Here is a 16,709-nt window from a genome sequence, read left to right as displayed (position 1 = left end):
TATTTTTCATTCATTGAATCGGAAAAGCATACATCTTTTATATTACATCGATAGGATAGATCATAACATTTGAAATAAACGCTTATTCCTATATGTTAAAATCATAGGTAGTATTTTCCAAGATGCGATGACTATCACATTGGTCAAACTCTTTCTCATGAACTGCCTCATATTGGTGGTGAGCCCTCGTCCACTGTAAAATCAAATCCGTTATGTTAGATAGTGTTATTCAAAACGATTTCTAATGAAACAACTTATTAAAAAAACTTAATCTTATAGAACCCGACATAGTGGGATTGGCTTCCTTAATGGATTTCATTTCCTTTTTGAAAGCTTCGCACTCTTCAAGGACTTTCTATGAAAACTATGAAAACACGGTTCCAAAAAAAAGAGATGTTTGATCACGTCAATGTCTAAATCTACATCATGTTGTTTGATTGTCGCCCATGCTCTAACAAAGGCAGAATCTTCAAAATAAGGGTAGGGAGTCACCATAGTGTTTTTTATTCTTTTTTTGGATGGGAAATATATGAGAATGAATATAAGAGCTTATAACTAGAATTTGGGTGAGGAAGAGATGATAGAATGGTCTCCTTTTATAGGGTTTAATGACCTACCAACTACCTTTTTTTGTTTGAAAACTAGCCGTTTAGGTCATCAACCATATTTGTCAAAGTCAAAAAAATGCAATAGATGCATTAGTTGAGAGTATGGACACGGTTATCCCAGCCGTTTGTTACCTTTACAGTTGGGTTTGCAGCCGTGATTGAGACATAGGTGACTCTGAATAAGTATTTGGCCAGAATTTAATCTTCACCCAACCGTAAAACCTGATTACAACAAGGATTTCTTAAATGGAAAATCGTAAATCCTATTAACGGCTTGGAAGAAATCCTTTCCGGGTCATTTTTACGTAATACGGTTGATACGACAACTTTTTCCCATCCGTAACTGGTAAAAAAACTCAGATTTTCCCCAATTTCTAACGAATTCGAATCAATCAAAATTTCTAATAAGAGTTGATTACAAGTTTTTCTAGACTAGTTTCAGGATTGGTTTCATCAGTTTTCTTCAATTTTTTCAAAAAAGTTCATCAAAATCATCCTTCTTCATCTTCTAAATCAAAAACAGAAATTTTTTTTTTTGATTCTCAAGAGATTAATCGTTCGATTAGTCTAATCGTAATTAATTTACTTAATCATCATAATTATCGCTAATCAAATCAAGGGTACATTAGGTATTATAGAAAACAATAAGATAAGGGGTTAAAAGAATCACTATTTCATGACCCATGAAGCCTCCAAAAACCCATAGAGTTTGCAGACCCAATAATATGATTCTTTTTTTGTCGTAGGTCATTGTTAAACGACAAAAAATAAAAATACGAAAAAGAACCTTTTACCAAAAGTTCATTTCCAATCTCCAGGATCTTATTTAACAAACTTCATTCAAAGGTAAAAACAAAATGATGATGTGGACTTAAGATCCAAGGTCATCAAGAAAGTCCAATCTAGACATTCTTCTTTGCCCCACTTAGCCATATCATCTTTCTTTATGACCTTGACCATTGCGTTGGGGATTAAAATTAGGTAGAAAGGCCTTCAATCCTAGGTTCATTCTATTTCAAGACGTTTATTCCTTGCATTGGATGCTGTAAGGTGACCAAGTGACATCGAGTGGGTCAACGTGGTCAGTCTGATTCATCCTATATTTATTGTTAAATTTCTCCCCCTTTCTAGGTACATCTTTTTTTTGAAACATGAATTTTATTAATCAATAGAGAACGATTACGCGTAGGTATGCAACACACATAGAGTCATTCTAAACAATCTGATTAAGAAAATTTGGGATTGCCTGGTCCCAGATTGTTGTTGGTTATATTTTTCTTCATTTTTGTAAGGGATGTGAATGTGTATCTTGTTAGAGCACTGCTCGGTCGAACTCGCAAGCGTTGCTACCTCAAGCTTGTTTGTCAAGTTTAGTTGCCGAAACTACAAGTCTTGATTTCTATTCTACCAATATCTAAGTCTCAGACTAGGATACAAAGTGTAATTGAGCTCTAGACTCCACGGTGTTCATCATGCAAAGACGAAGAACTACTCAAGGAACTGGTGGAACTTCATCGACAAAAAGGTATGTGGAGACTTGAACTTATCTATCACTCAAAAGTCTACTTTATCTTCTATCTTGAGACAAAAGTCGTATTGCTATATAGACTATGATTACACACATGTACTATTTCATGCTGAGTTTATCTCGCTTATCTATTTCTCGAAATATGTGTTGGTAAGCTTTCGCTTTGGCCAAGTTCATCTTTACTAGTGATGAAAGTCATATTAGTTTCAATCACTTGAAAATCGCTTTGACGAAAAATAGTTTGTGAACAACAACTATATAACGTCCTATAAGAATGTTTCAATGATTGAAATGAGAGTTTAGAATACATAACCATGGTTAGATATAAAAATTGTGAGACAACTCATATGTGTGTAAATCCAATATCCTTGAACCAAAGTACGCGTACTTTGTTGCTCAGGATAACCGGAAATAAAGTCCGCGTACCAGTACGCATATTGTCGGAAGTTCATATCCCGTGAATTTCTGCTGGAATTTGTGAACTGAAAATAAATTTAATCCAGGTACTTAAGTCCGCGTACCAGTATGCGTACTTAAATAGGTTATTTTCTAAAAACAATCTAATTCGTGAACTAAGACATTTATATTTTAAGAAATGCAATCTTTGCAAACCGTGGCTATAATGTTCAAGAATCGATTCGAGTGAATCAAAACTGTTTTTATTTCGATTGTGTCTTGTATAATTCTATGAGATCTAAGCAATTGAACAACTCTCTAACTAGTTCATTTGAGTCACTTAAACTAGTTGTGGTTAAGAAGAATAAGGTTGATATGAAAGTTCTCATATGGCTAACCTATGGTTAATTACCGTTGAACCAACGACTTGTACATGTTTAGGTACGGTTACTCAAATGTATATTAAGTTACATTTCATGTGTTTATAACAAGCTAAGATTCGATTTAACGGTTGAAAGATATTATTTTGAATCTAATCAGGTTTTCATCTAACGGTGAATATTGAATGCTTTTTTACCAAGGTAGCATTGATTGCAAACTGTGATTTGAAGACTATATAAAGGAGAACTCTAGCAACTGGGAAACCTAATCCCCACACCTTCTGTGTGATACTAGTTGTATAAGCTAGAGTCGATTCTCCTTTAACCTTAGGTTTCTATCGATACCATGTAGGTTAACGACTTGAAAACTTCATTGGGATTGTGAAGCCAGACCCAACTATTTTCTCTATAGTTGCGTGATCTGATATTGCTGTTTCTATCGTATTTTAGTACAATCGAAATATTGGCTTGAGATTAATTTCTCCGATAGACAAAATAGAAAAGTAGTCGCAAACATCTTCGTCTCATCGTTTGTGATTCCATAATATCTAGTTTCGCCATCATACGATTAAGATTATTGTGAGATGATTGATAATTCTAGGTTGTTCTTCGGGAATATAAGTCCGGGTTACCAATTGGTTCCTGTTCACCTTGATTTATCAAAAGACGGAACAAAACTCGTAGGTAATTCTGTAGGAGACAGATTTATCTATTCCTATAGACTTTTCTGTGTGATACCGATTTGTTTATTAAAGTCTTCGACTTTGGGTCATATCAACTCTTAGTTGTGGGTGAGATCGGCTAAGGGAATCAAGTGTGTAGTATCTTGCTAGGATCAGAGACGTAAGGAGCGCAACTGTACCTTGGATCAGTGTGAGATTGATTGGGGTTCAACTATAGTCCAGACCGAAGTTAGTTTATAGTAGGCTAGTGTCTGTAGTGGCTTAATATAGCGTGTGTTCAATCTGGACTAAGTCCCGGGGTTTTTCTGCATTTGCGGTTTCCTCGTTAACAAAACTTCTGGTGTCTGCGTTATTTCTTTCCGCATTATATTTTGTTATATAACTGAAATATCACAGGTTGTGCGTTGAATCGATAAATTGGTAAAATCCAACCTTTGGTTGTTGATTGAAATTGATTGATACTTGAACATTGGTCTTTGGTACCGTTCAAGTTAATTTCTCTTGTATTCAATTAGACTCGCAGATTTCTATTTGTTTGAGTAGATACTGAATCGAGAAATTGAGATATAACTCCTTGATATACTTTTTGTTAGGATCGAGTCTGACTGTCTAGTTATTCTCTTAAAAGTATATTGGGGTTAGTCCATACAGATTGCTAAGCGAAATATTGGTTGTGGTTGTTAGACCCCCGCTTTTTCAATTGGTATCAGAGCTAGGTTAAGACGTTTAAGACCTTATAAGCCCGTGTTTATTGCGATCTGACTCTATGGACAAGAGCACTATCTCTGATAAACGCATCACCAGAAATAAAAGTACTGTTTTGACCATGTCTATTAAAGAGAAAGATTCTTCAATCTCAAATATGGACGAACCCAGTGTTCTAACGAAACAGATAGACACTGACATGTGTTATTCCGATTACCCTTCAAAAGAGTCTATCTCTGTTGATAAAAGGAAACAGCTGAAGAGAGTGAACTGATTCTAAATATTGTTAGAATCCAAGCTGATAGATTTAATCGGTTGAAAAACAATGTCAATATTCTTCTTGGTATAGTAAGAGACTATGATTCCAAAAATGCTGAAGTTTAGTCTTCACGTGTGTTAATTGAGGCAAGCCTCAAAAAGGATACTTTGGAAATTGAACATCGCTTGAGTAAACTCTCGATTCAAGGATGTTCCAAAAAGTCCTCTATACCATCTACTTCTTTTGTAACTGATAAAGTTCCAGTTCCAGAAGTAAAATAGGAATCCCTTCCCATCGGAAAAGATGTGCCTATATATTCCTATGACCAAGGTTGTTCACATCACATGGAAGGAAGAAATATTCAAACGATGATTTTAAGTCTGTACTATCTATAATCACCCTCGTGATCAGAAAGTATGTCTTTTTTGTGATTCAAAAGGACTTGTTAAGCAAAAGAGAAACTCTAGGTTGAATAACAATTCCTGTGTTTGACTTCAACACACCTTGGACTTAATCCTCAAAGGTGTAACCGACATTCGTATGTCTAAACCAATTGGTTTCAGTACTCGCCATGTGTATTCTAACAGGAAAGTTAGTTCAGTGAGTTCCTCAAATGCTCAGAAGCATAACAGACGACTCAACAAAAATCGTCTAAGAAGAGATCCGGAATTCACTTCTGTCAAGAAGGAAGATATGGCTACTTTTGATGTGAACAAGGTTTCAAAAGAAGGGAGCAAAAATGATGATATGAAAAATAACCTAAAGGAGACAATTGAAGGTTATAGAGAAATCGTCAACAGACTGTCAACTTCCTCCAGTCAAAATTCTTATGGTAAGAACTTACACCTTGTCTCGTATTATGATGATAGTATGTTTTATGATAATTTCTCAGATCAAAAAGAATTCTTTCCTACATTCGAAAGGAAAAAGAGACCCAACCGTAAACACAGTTCATTTAATGAGCTTAAAGCTCATACTTGTGTCAACTAATCACAAGGACTGAAAACTTACTCATAAAAAATCATGTTGAGAAAGATGTGTTAATAATCAGGTATACTGTTGGCAAAATTGCTTTCTGTTTAGTTGAGCTATTTTCTTATCGTCCATAACTGAACTATTGTCTGCAGACAACTTTGCTTAAAGTTTTGTTTGTGTCTGAGGTTGTTCTTTTTTTTTTTGTTTTTGTTGCAACTATGTTGTGTGCTCTAAATTATTTCTCTATGGAGATATAAAATTTATTGAGCCAAAAAATCTTGTGATAATTTTCACATAGCAGAAATTATGTCTTGTCGTAAAAAATACGACCGGTTGCGTACCTTTGGGTCAAGATTGTGTTCGTACGAGTACATGTGTTACTGTCACGAATCAATTTTTAGAAACCCTAAAAGTTACCTTCCCTAAGAAACCATTTAAATATCAAAACCCTTGAGTCTCGTACGCATACTTTGGGATTCTTTTGGTTTGTCAAGAATGTCTTCTTCTAACTCTAGCGGTATTGCAAAAGGTTTTCTTGACAAAGGTATTAGTTTCGAGTCCAAGGGAAGGAAGAAAAGAACCCTAGTAGAAGATGGTCATTCTAATGCTTCATGTTACTATGCCTATACACATCAGGATATTGAGAATGAGGACATGGTTTCTGCTGAAGTGGTTCATGATTTTCTTAACTATTTTGAGGAAGCAAAACTGCGGCTCGTTGATACTTTGAAGAGCCTTGATGTGTTAAGAACTGAGTTGAAAAAGGTTACTTCTGACCTTGGTCTCATAAATACACATGTTAAAGATCTTATCAATGAGGATATCTTCTCTGAAGAAGCAGTAGATGCTGTCAATCACAAGCTCAAAGACCTCAAGGCTCGTGAGGATTCTGAAACGTCTATTTGATTTCAGTTCGTGTTCGGTTTTGATGGTTTAAGAGTCTGTCCTTGTTCTTTATCTTGTGGATTTTATTTTGTCTAGGAAATCTTATTATGAGAATTTTATTCTTGTGTTTTAGGAAGAATAACTAGAGTTTGGAATAGCCATTATTGTGATTACACATAACTATGTCCAAGGATTTTCATCTTTAATGTTTTTAGATCTATTTGCTTAAATTCTAAAGTTTGTTTGGAAGATGATTTTTGCAGTATTAATCTTTATGGTTTTATATATTGCAATTTGTTACGGGATATGTGTCTTTACGTCTGTGAACTATGATTGTCCCATACGTGGTCAAAAGTTAAGTCCTTCATATGTCGATATACAAGTATTGATAAAAGATTGAATGGACTTTTGATTTACAAAATTTAAAGACTTTACGTCATTATTTGATGGAAGAAAAGATAAAACTTTTGTTTACAAGGATTCTGTATATTGTATGTCATTGTGCAAATAATGATGGAAAATAAAATGAATCCTTGTCTATTTCACAGTATTGATCCTCCCGAATCCATATTTCTTATGTATGTACTATGCCGCTCCGTAAGTTTTCTTATGTTGAGGATTCCCGATTAATTAATCATGGGTTCTCTTGTGGTTAATTTAATTTAGTATTTTGGATACAAATTCACATTCTTATGTGATTTGTGTTGTCTAAAGAAATCCTTCTTTTCTTATGAAAGTAAGGTCGCTCTTGTTGTTCTCTCGAGAATGACATTTTATGGTGGAGAGTTCTTAATTGCCAAATCTTTGTGGGGAGTGCGGATGTGGCATATTATAGGGGTTATCTTGTATCTTTATAAACTCCTTGATGAATGCATTTAGCTTCGGCTATATGATTACATCTAAAACTTTGACATGTACTTTCTTTTGGTCATGAAGTGTCTCTATGGAAATTTCATGAGGATCCCACTAGTTTTCGTACCTTTGCCAATTTTATTGACAAAAAGGGGGAGAATTAATGTGTAGTTCACACTACAAATACATATGGTTTTCGGATCATTATGTAAGGGGGGGGGGGGGGTTTCCATGTGACATGGAGTATTGACTAAGGGGGAGTGATACATATCACCATAGTATTGTTGTCGAATTGAACTTTGATGCTGTGTAATAATACTACGACACTGTATAACAATGATTGGGAGCTTTTATTTTCTCATTGTTATGGCTACGGACTTTCAACAAGGATGATGACGAACTTACAACCTTTGGAATCATTGGAGTACTTGGAAGTGACGAAGATTTCTGAAGAACCAAGGAGATCATGCATGTGGAAGAGAAGCTGCAAAGTTTATTTATTTTGTATTCCATATATATTGATAGTTTTGTCACTAAATTGACAAAGGGGGAGATTGTTAGAGCACTGCTCGGTCGAACTCGCAAGCGTTGCTATCTCAAGCTTGTTTGTCAAGTTTAGTTGCCAAAACTATAAGTCTTGATTGCTAGGCTACTAATAGCTAAGTCTCAGACTAGATATAAAGTGTAGTTGAGCTCTAGACTCCACGATGTTCATCATGCAAAGACGAAGAACTACTCAAGGAACTGGTTGAACTTCATCGACAAAAAGGTATGTGGAGACTTGAACTTATCTATCACTCAAAAGTCTACTTTATCTCCCATCTTGAGACAAAAGTCGTATTGATATATAGACTATGATTATACACATGTACTATTTCGAGTTGAGTTTATCTCGCTTATCTATTTCTCGAAATATGCGTTGGTAAGATTTCTCTTTGGCCAAGTTCATCTTTACTAGTGATGACAATCATATTAGTTTCAATCACTTGAAAATCGCTTTGACGAAAAATAGTTTTTGAACAACAACTATATAACGTCCTCTAAGAATATTTCAACGATTGAAATGAGAGTTTAGAATATATAACCATGGTTGGATATAAACATTGTGAGACAACTCATATGTGTGTAAGTCCAATATACTTGAACTAAAGTATGCGTACTTTGCTGCTCAGGATAATCAACACTAAAGTCTGCGTACCAGTACACGTACTGTCGGAAGTTCACATACCGTGAATTTCTACTGGAGTTTGTGAGATGAAAACAAACTTAATCCGGGTACTTAAGTCCGCGTACCAACATGCGTACTTAAGTAGGTTATTTTCTAAAAACAGTTTAATTCGTGAACTAAGACATTTATATTTTAAGGAATGCAATCTTTGCAAACCGTGGCTATAATGTTCATGAATCGATTAGAGTGAATCAAAATTGGTTTCGACTGTGTCTTGTATACTTCTATGAGATCTAAGCAATTGAAAAACTCTCTAACTAGTTCATTTGAGTCATTTGAACTAGTTGTGGTAAAGAAGAATAAGGTTGATATGAAAGTGCTCATACGGCTAACCTATGGTTAACTACCGTTGAACCAACGACATGTATACGCTTAGGTACGGTTACTCAAACCTAAATGAAGTTACATTTCATCTGTCTATAACAAGCTAAGATTCGATCTAATGGTTAAACGATGTTAGCTTGAATCTAATCAGGTTTTCATCTAACGATGAATATTGAATGCTTTGTTACCAAGGTAGCATTGATTGTAAACCCTGATTTGAAGACTATATAAAGGAGAACGCTAGCAACTTGGAAACCTAATCCCCACACCTTCTATGTGATACTAGTTGAATAAGCTAGATTCGATTCTCTTTTAACCTTAGGTTTCTATTGAGACCCTGTAGGTTAACGACTTGAAGACTTCATTCAGATTGTGAATCCAGACCCAACTATTTTCTCTATAGTTGCGTGATCTGATCTTGCTGTTTCTATCGTATTTGAGTACAATCGAAAGATTGGCTTGAGATTAATTTCTCCGTTAGGCAAGATAGAAAAGTAGTCACAAACATCTTCGTATCATCGTTTGTGATTCCACAATATCTAGTTTCGCCATCATACGATTTAGATTATTGTGAGGTGATTGATAATTCTAGGTTGTTCTTCGGTAATATAAATTTGGGTTATCGATTGGTTCATGTTCACCTTGATTTATCAAAAGACGGAACAAAACTCGTAGATAATTCTGTGGGAGACAAATTTATCTATTCCTGTAGACTTTTCTGTGTGGTACAGATTTATTTATTAAAGTCTTCGACTTTGGGTCGCAGCAACTCTTAGTTGTGGGTGAGATCAGCTAGTATCCTGCTGGGATCAGAGACGTAAGGAGCACAACTGTACCTTGGATCAGTGTAAGATTGATTGGGGTTCAACTACAGTCCAGACCGAAGTTAGTTTGTAGTAGGCTAGTATCTGTAGCGACTTAATACAGTGTGTGTTCAATTTGGACTAGGTCCCGGGGTTTTTCTGCATTTGCGGTTTCCTCGTTAAAAAAACTTCTGGTGTCTGTGTTATTTCTTTTCCGCATTATATTTTGTTATATAATTGAAATATCACAGGTTGTGCGTTGAATCGATCAATTGGTAAAATTAAACCTTTGGTTGTTGATTGAAATTGATTGATACTTGAACATTGGTCTTTGGTACCATTCAAGTTAATTTCTCTTGTGTTCAATTAGACTCACAGATTTCTATTTACTTGAGTAAGTATTGAATCGAGAATTTGAGATATAACTCCTTGATATACTTTTTGTTATGATCGAACTTGAGTGTCTAGTTGATTCTATTAAAATTATGTTGGGGTTAGTCCATATATATTTCTAAGCGAAATATTGGGTGTGGTTGTTAGACCCCCGCTTTTTCATATCCCCTCGACCATTTTGATCCAGTTTTGAGGCGGTTCAATATTGCTTACACAAGAGCACGATCTGAAAATGACTCCTCTAATTTTGTTTTTTAAAGGTGTCATGTGAATGAGAATTGTTTATTATTATGTGCATTCTAATTTCTAAGTTTTCATGCGAGTAGGGTTTCACAATGGTCGGTCGGCCCGGTTTTCACCCCAAACCATCGACTGAACTGTGTATATGTCGGTCTTTAAAATTGAAACTATAACCGAATTGTGTGAAACCAATCTGAGTCAGCTCGGTAGGCTATGATTTCTCACCGGTTTCATCGATTATTATTGTATCGTATTTCTAATTAAGATGAATGTGATTCTTTTACTGAAAATCTCTTCTTTGTATACCCAATTTCTCAATAAAATACAAGGTATAAATCTCATATTTAGTCATTAGCTTACAAATTAATATTTACATCTAACAAAGACTGAACATGATTGATTTCTATCATCCAATTTTTGAACAACAAAATACAACTAAACAATGAGACAAAGATTTATCAACACACAAATTACAGAAATATAAATTGAACATTCAAAAATTCATAATCATATAATATAAGTAAAATCATGTGAAATAAAGTCATATCTAACCATCAAAATTAAAATCAAAAAATAAAACCCATTTCTTTAAACCTTAAATTCAAAAAACACAGTAATCATCAACCTTTCGCCAATCAGAAGGTGGTGTTGTTGGTGACGGTGATGTAAAAGGTGGTGGTGTAAAATGTGTTGGTGACATTTCAAGTGTTGTTGGTGTTGGTTGAAAAAGATAAACGAGAAAAAGAAGAAGAAACAATCAAACAAGAAGTAGTCGAAGAAGAAAAAAAAATGGTGGTGATTGTGATACTCTTGATTGAGTTGATGGTTGTTGATCCGGAGAGGAATAAGATTTTACATGTCCGCCAAAATTCCACATTAGACTTTTAAATATTTTACTTGTGCCACTCCACGAACGATTAGCTAAATTTTACCTATGTCATTCCATGAATGATTAGCTAAACGTGTATTATAAAATAATCAAATGGAATAGCGCTCACACCTTAAAGTGAAAAGGATCTCGCAAATCCTATGGTACATACAGAAATAATAAACGAAGTAACCCTCATAAAGCAATGTGGAAGAGATTCCGCTGCTCTGGGTTGCAGAATCCCAGAATTCTTGATAACAGAATCAATTTCTTTCGCCTTTTTGAAATGATTATTGAAAACATTTAATTTTGTAGGATTACCGTGCTCCCACATACATTTAACCGGAGATTACCTAACCCTGAAAAGTCTGAAACATATTACCTATTGAAAAAAGGCATAAATACAATTGCGTCTTCACCAATGACAGAGTGTATCACAAATATCCGCGGTAAATATATAAATAGATTATTTGTTTCCATAATATAGAAAAGAAATTAAGACACACAAATCTATCTTTGATGGAACAAAAAAAAATACCGCGTTTGCATAATATAGCCCATGAGAATCCCCACCGCCACAATCCTTGAGAGAAAACACCTTTCCCACAATAAACCTCTATGCCCGATTAGTTAACACTGTGGATTTGGTTTGTCCTTGATAGGGGATTTGCATTGCTTGGATGAACCTGGTCACCTATGCTAACCGTATTAGTCCTATATAAAGATTCTACGACGTTATGATCCTCACCAAGGTATTATACTACTCAATAAAGGCGCTGGAAAATACCTCATTTGTAATTTTGATTAAGAAAAGTGTTTTAACAACAAACTTAAGTCGAATGAGCAGTTGTAATTCTAAAATTTAGTTGTTAATGAACACTTTTTTAATTGAAACCTTAACTAGAAAATTAACAACAATACACTAACCATTACAACACAGTCTTAAGTTTAAAACTAATAACAACATATTAAGCCACACTATAACACAATCCAAGTCTTAATTTTAAAATTAATAACAATACCTTGAACACATTAATAGTCTTAATTTTAAAACTAATAACAATATCTTAAACACATTAATACAACAAATACCGTATTGTGCTCACTACAGGGATTTCAGTTCCTGATATCTCGTTTGCCTCAAATGGATGGATGGAGAGTAAATTTTTGATGGGGGCGTTTTATGATGGGGGCATGGAGGAAAAATCATGTCTTGACATGTGTTTTTCCAATTATTTGTTTTAACAAATTCTGTTACCAAAAATATAAATGATAAAATATCACCAATTAAGATACCAGTATTTTCACCAAAAATACACTTTTTTTTTATATATTTGGAAACAAAATTTGATGGAATCAATTTATAACAAATACACGTGTCAAGACATGATTTTTTCCCCATGCCCCCATCAGAAAACGCCCCCATCAAATATTTTTCCATGAATGGATACCCTTTTATTTGGAAAAATTCAGTTCCTCATTATTGTGATTATTTTAGACACGGTCTGAATGTCCTTAAATTGTTTCTGATGGTGTATGCTCGTCTTCGAAGACTCGAATACTTTCATATATTATTATCACCATTGAAACACAAAACGAACATTCTCCAAGCATGTGACCACAAACGGATTCCGGTTTCCATTAATGTCGTTTGACAAATCCTCATAACTCAGCGAAGACTACGTATAAAATTGATATCTTTCTTAAGTGTGCACGCTGGAGGCATGATTAAATTTAAGGAAAGAAGAAGAAATATAATGCTTGTTTTCTTGTTTAGTTGATGAATAATAAATAATCTTTATATGTGAAAAATCTGTAACGACTCTATTTTACATATATAGAGTTTGAATACCCATTATGAAGTTTAAATATATTTTTTTTTCTAAATCTAGCAGTTGATGTTAATTGAAAAAAATAGAGTCGTTGGTTACTCAAAAATCCAAAGTTTTCATTAATTCAAACAACAACTACATTAAGTTCACTAATCTTAATTTAAAACAATACCCGAAATAAAGACAACAATCATATGAGCTCGAAATAAAGACAACAATTTTAACTAGAAACTAAACTGAATTTAAAAATTAAACTAAATGAGAAAACAAATAAAGTTGGATTACTTCATCATCTCTGATTCATCAACGCCGATTATGTTTACACAAAATTGGTTAAAAAGACCAAAATCAACAATTCCTGGGTGAAAAGGACACTTAGATTTTGATACTGTTTAAATGGACAAAATTGTAAAAATAGCCAGGATGTAAATAGTTTCATCCTACCCATTTTCAAATATTTTTTCATATTTTTAATTTACATCAGCATGCATCCAGTTTCATCCTTGCTATTTTTTAAGTTAAAGTCAGGATGAATCCAGTTTCATCCTTGCTATTTTTTTGGTGTCCATTTCACCCATAATAATTTTTACTCGTCTATTTGAGCCATATTTTAAAAATATTTGGACAAATGACCCATTTTCCGTTATGTTTATCCTTTTTAAAATATGATTTTCTTCTGACGATAATATCGTCTCTCGGCTTGGGGTTAGTAAGATCCATGTCCATTATTGCATTATCTTATTTTAATTGTGTTTGGTAACTTTGTTGTCGGTTAGGCAAAAAATCGAGTGGAATTAGGCTTGTTGTTGGGCTTTCATCGCTTTCTTTCTTAACAATGATTCCTTAAAAAACTCTAAAATTTATGCACTTTGTGTGTCAGATTCTTCCATCTGGATTGAAGTACTCTCCTGATCACCTTTTTCTTCCCTAAAAATACCTTGCTCGTGATTCTTCTTCATCCTAGCTTCTGTTTTAGCTTTTTTGGTCCCCGCCTTGCCTGGTACTTGTAGTCCCAACGAATCCCTCAATAGGTAGTACTTCTATCTCATCTTGGACTAGTATAAAGTATTTATGGTTGGAAAACATGGCAGTATTTTGTGCGACAGTGAGTTGATAATCAAAACCAAGAACTTTCTCTCTCACGATTTTATAACAAGCTTCATACTTGAATGACTGCAATGTTTGATTTTGAAATTGCTCCCAACCATCTCGAGTCTAAAACACTGCAGTAGAAATAATAAGTTAATTACTATTATCACCAAGCAGAAACAACTTAATTCAATCTTAGAACTTACCAAGTTGTGTAAAGCACCGTTTCTACTTTGTCGATATATATATTAAGAATTGACATGAATTATCTCATGTCTTTTCTGATTGTTTTCGTGCTAAGGAACATCATAATCATTTTCGTTGCGAGAGACAAAGACTTCATGAATACGTCTCAAAAACAGAGATGATACTTGTTGCACGCCAATAATTCCATCACTATCCACATAAACGTGCGAACGTATCTGTAAGATCAATTTCTTCTTGTTGAACAAAATTCTTATCAACCATATTGAATTGAATTAAGAGAAAAGAATTTGAGTAGTTGATGAGTGCTAAAAAGTGCATATTTTTATATATTTTTCTTGGCATTTAACTCATCTTTTGTGCATTAATTCTACATTTTATCCCATATTCTGTATTTTCATTGTTTTCAAGAATAAATATTTTTATTAATTAATTTTGCATTTTTAGGTAATAAATAAAGACTAGATGAGTTGCGGAGCGAAAAGTGCAAAGACACGGAGAAAGCCAGCGGAAACTCTAGAGGAAAAGAAGTGCAGAATGCGGTATGGAAGACTCAAGGATGAAAATGGGCTCACAAAGGAAGAAATTGTTCTTAAAGAAGAAGTGGGCTCAAGATTGTTTAAGCCCAAACCCATTTTCTAAGCCTAAAATCAATACCCAAACCCGTTTCTCTCCTTCACCGTCAGATTGAATCCATTCCATCATCCAACGGTCGTTCTATCAGAGTGCATCGAGTTTTGATGTTCCTGTCTAACACTATAGCACCTAACTCCATCTCATACCGTCAGTTTTGATGTATCCCAGATCCAAAGGTCGCTTCATATCCATTTCCATCGAGCCGTTGGATCATTCTTTCATCTTTTCATCCTACGCCTATCACCATCCAAACATCAAGACTTGATGAGCCTTCTCAACACCCAAGAACCCAAATCTATTAACCCAACCAAACACCCCCTACTCCAAAAATATCGAACCCATCTTCTTCTCCTCCCTTCTCTGCACAGCGACGCTGTCGCCATCACCACCACCTGCTCCTTCTACCACCACCAAATCCACCACCAAAGCCATCATGGCTCCTACCAACTAAACCCATCCCCTATATCACGTCCTATATCCCTCTCAACGACTAATTTCACCCATTTTCACACCTCTAATCCCTAGCTGTGGAGTTGGTGAAATAAGTTGATGAGATGGATGTAATTGAAGCATGGGAAGGAGCAGAAGACGTTGAGGAATCATGGGTCGAGACTATTGGGAAGAAATCAGAGCTGTTAGGTGAGTAATTTCGATTCCTATTTCTCAACAGGAAACCCTAATTTTACAAATTGGGGATTCTTAGGAATTGATGATTACAACTAGAAATAGAGGCATGGGTGAGTGTTATTGAGTAGATTCAGTGACATTAGGTAGGATTATTTTGATTTAATTTTGATTTTCACCAAACCCTAATTTCACTGTTTTGGGGAAAAGGGTGTTAACCCTAATTTTGGATTGTTGTATAAATAGGGATGATGGGTGTGTGTTAGAAGTCATGCCTGGACTAGCCAGAGCACCACCAAGAGGCCTGGAATATCCAGGACCTCAACTGTTAATTTTGTTTTCAATATCAGTTCATTTTAAATTTCAGTTGTTCAATTCATCATGTTCTAGTTTAATTGCTAAGGGGGAGATGAAATCATGATGCTTCTGCTAATTCAATCCAAGCTAGATATTGTGCTTGTTGTGCTGAAATGTTTAGGATAGTCTTAATCAAAGAACATCCTTTAGGTTGTTAAAACACCTAAGTGGCTTCTCTGCGGGTAGTTGCAGTGTGAGAGCCCCAACTATCCCAAGGTTTAGAATTATCTTAGTGCCTTTAGCCTCCTTTCTAACCCAACCCTTTGATGAGCAGCATGCATAGAACCTCCACTGCCATCTAGTTAGTCAGAAAGCCTAGAAGCTGACTGATAACTAACAAGGGACAAGAGCAGTATTGAACTGAGATTGCCTTAGCATAGGTAAAATGGTGGATTTGAAGCCTTAGTACCCTGCCACTGTTACCTTTACTTTCTGTCACTATTTCAGTCACATACCAAAACAGCTTAGTTGTGTTTCAACACAACACAAAATTCATTCCCACTGTCACTAGAAAAGTAGAAACAACATTTGCACCCCCTTGTCCCTGTGGACTTTCCCTTTCTTCCCATTCTAGCTACAATTGACCCTGTATACTTGCAGGTGTAGTTGTAGGCTTTCTTAAAAACCTACCAAGTTTTTGGCGCCGCTGCCGGGGACTCGGTGGCGGCGCATATGTTGTTTTTCTTTCCTTGCATCATTTGCTGTTTACATTGCATACTTGCTGTTCGCATCTTCATCTTAGCTTAGTTTGCATCATTGTAACCTTGTAAATATTAGTTACATCTTGCATTTGGTCTTTGCATTGGCATAAACTGCATACCAACCATTTTTTTTTTCTTG

The sequence above is a fragment of the Papaver somniferum genome, chromosome 11 (assembly GCF_003573695.1).
Source record: "Papaver somniferum cultivar HN1 chromosome 11, ASM357369v1, whole genome shotgun sequence".
Classification (NCBI taxonomy): Eukaryota; Viridiplantae; Streptophyta; class Magnoliopsida; order Ranunculales; family Papaveraceae; genus Papaver; species Papaver somniferum.
The sequence above is the reverse complement of the archived record's forward strand: the minus strand, read 5'-3'. Positions refer to the sequence as shown.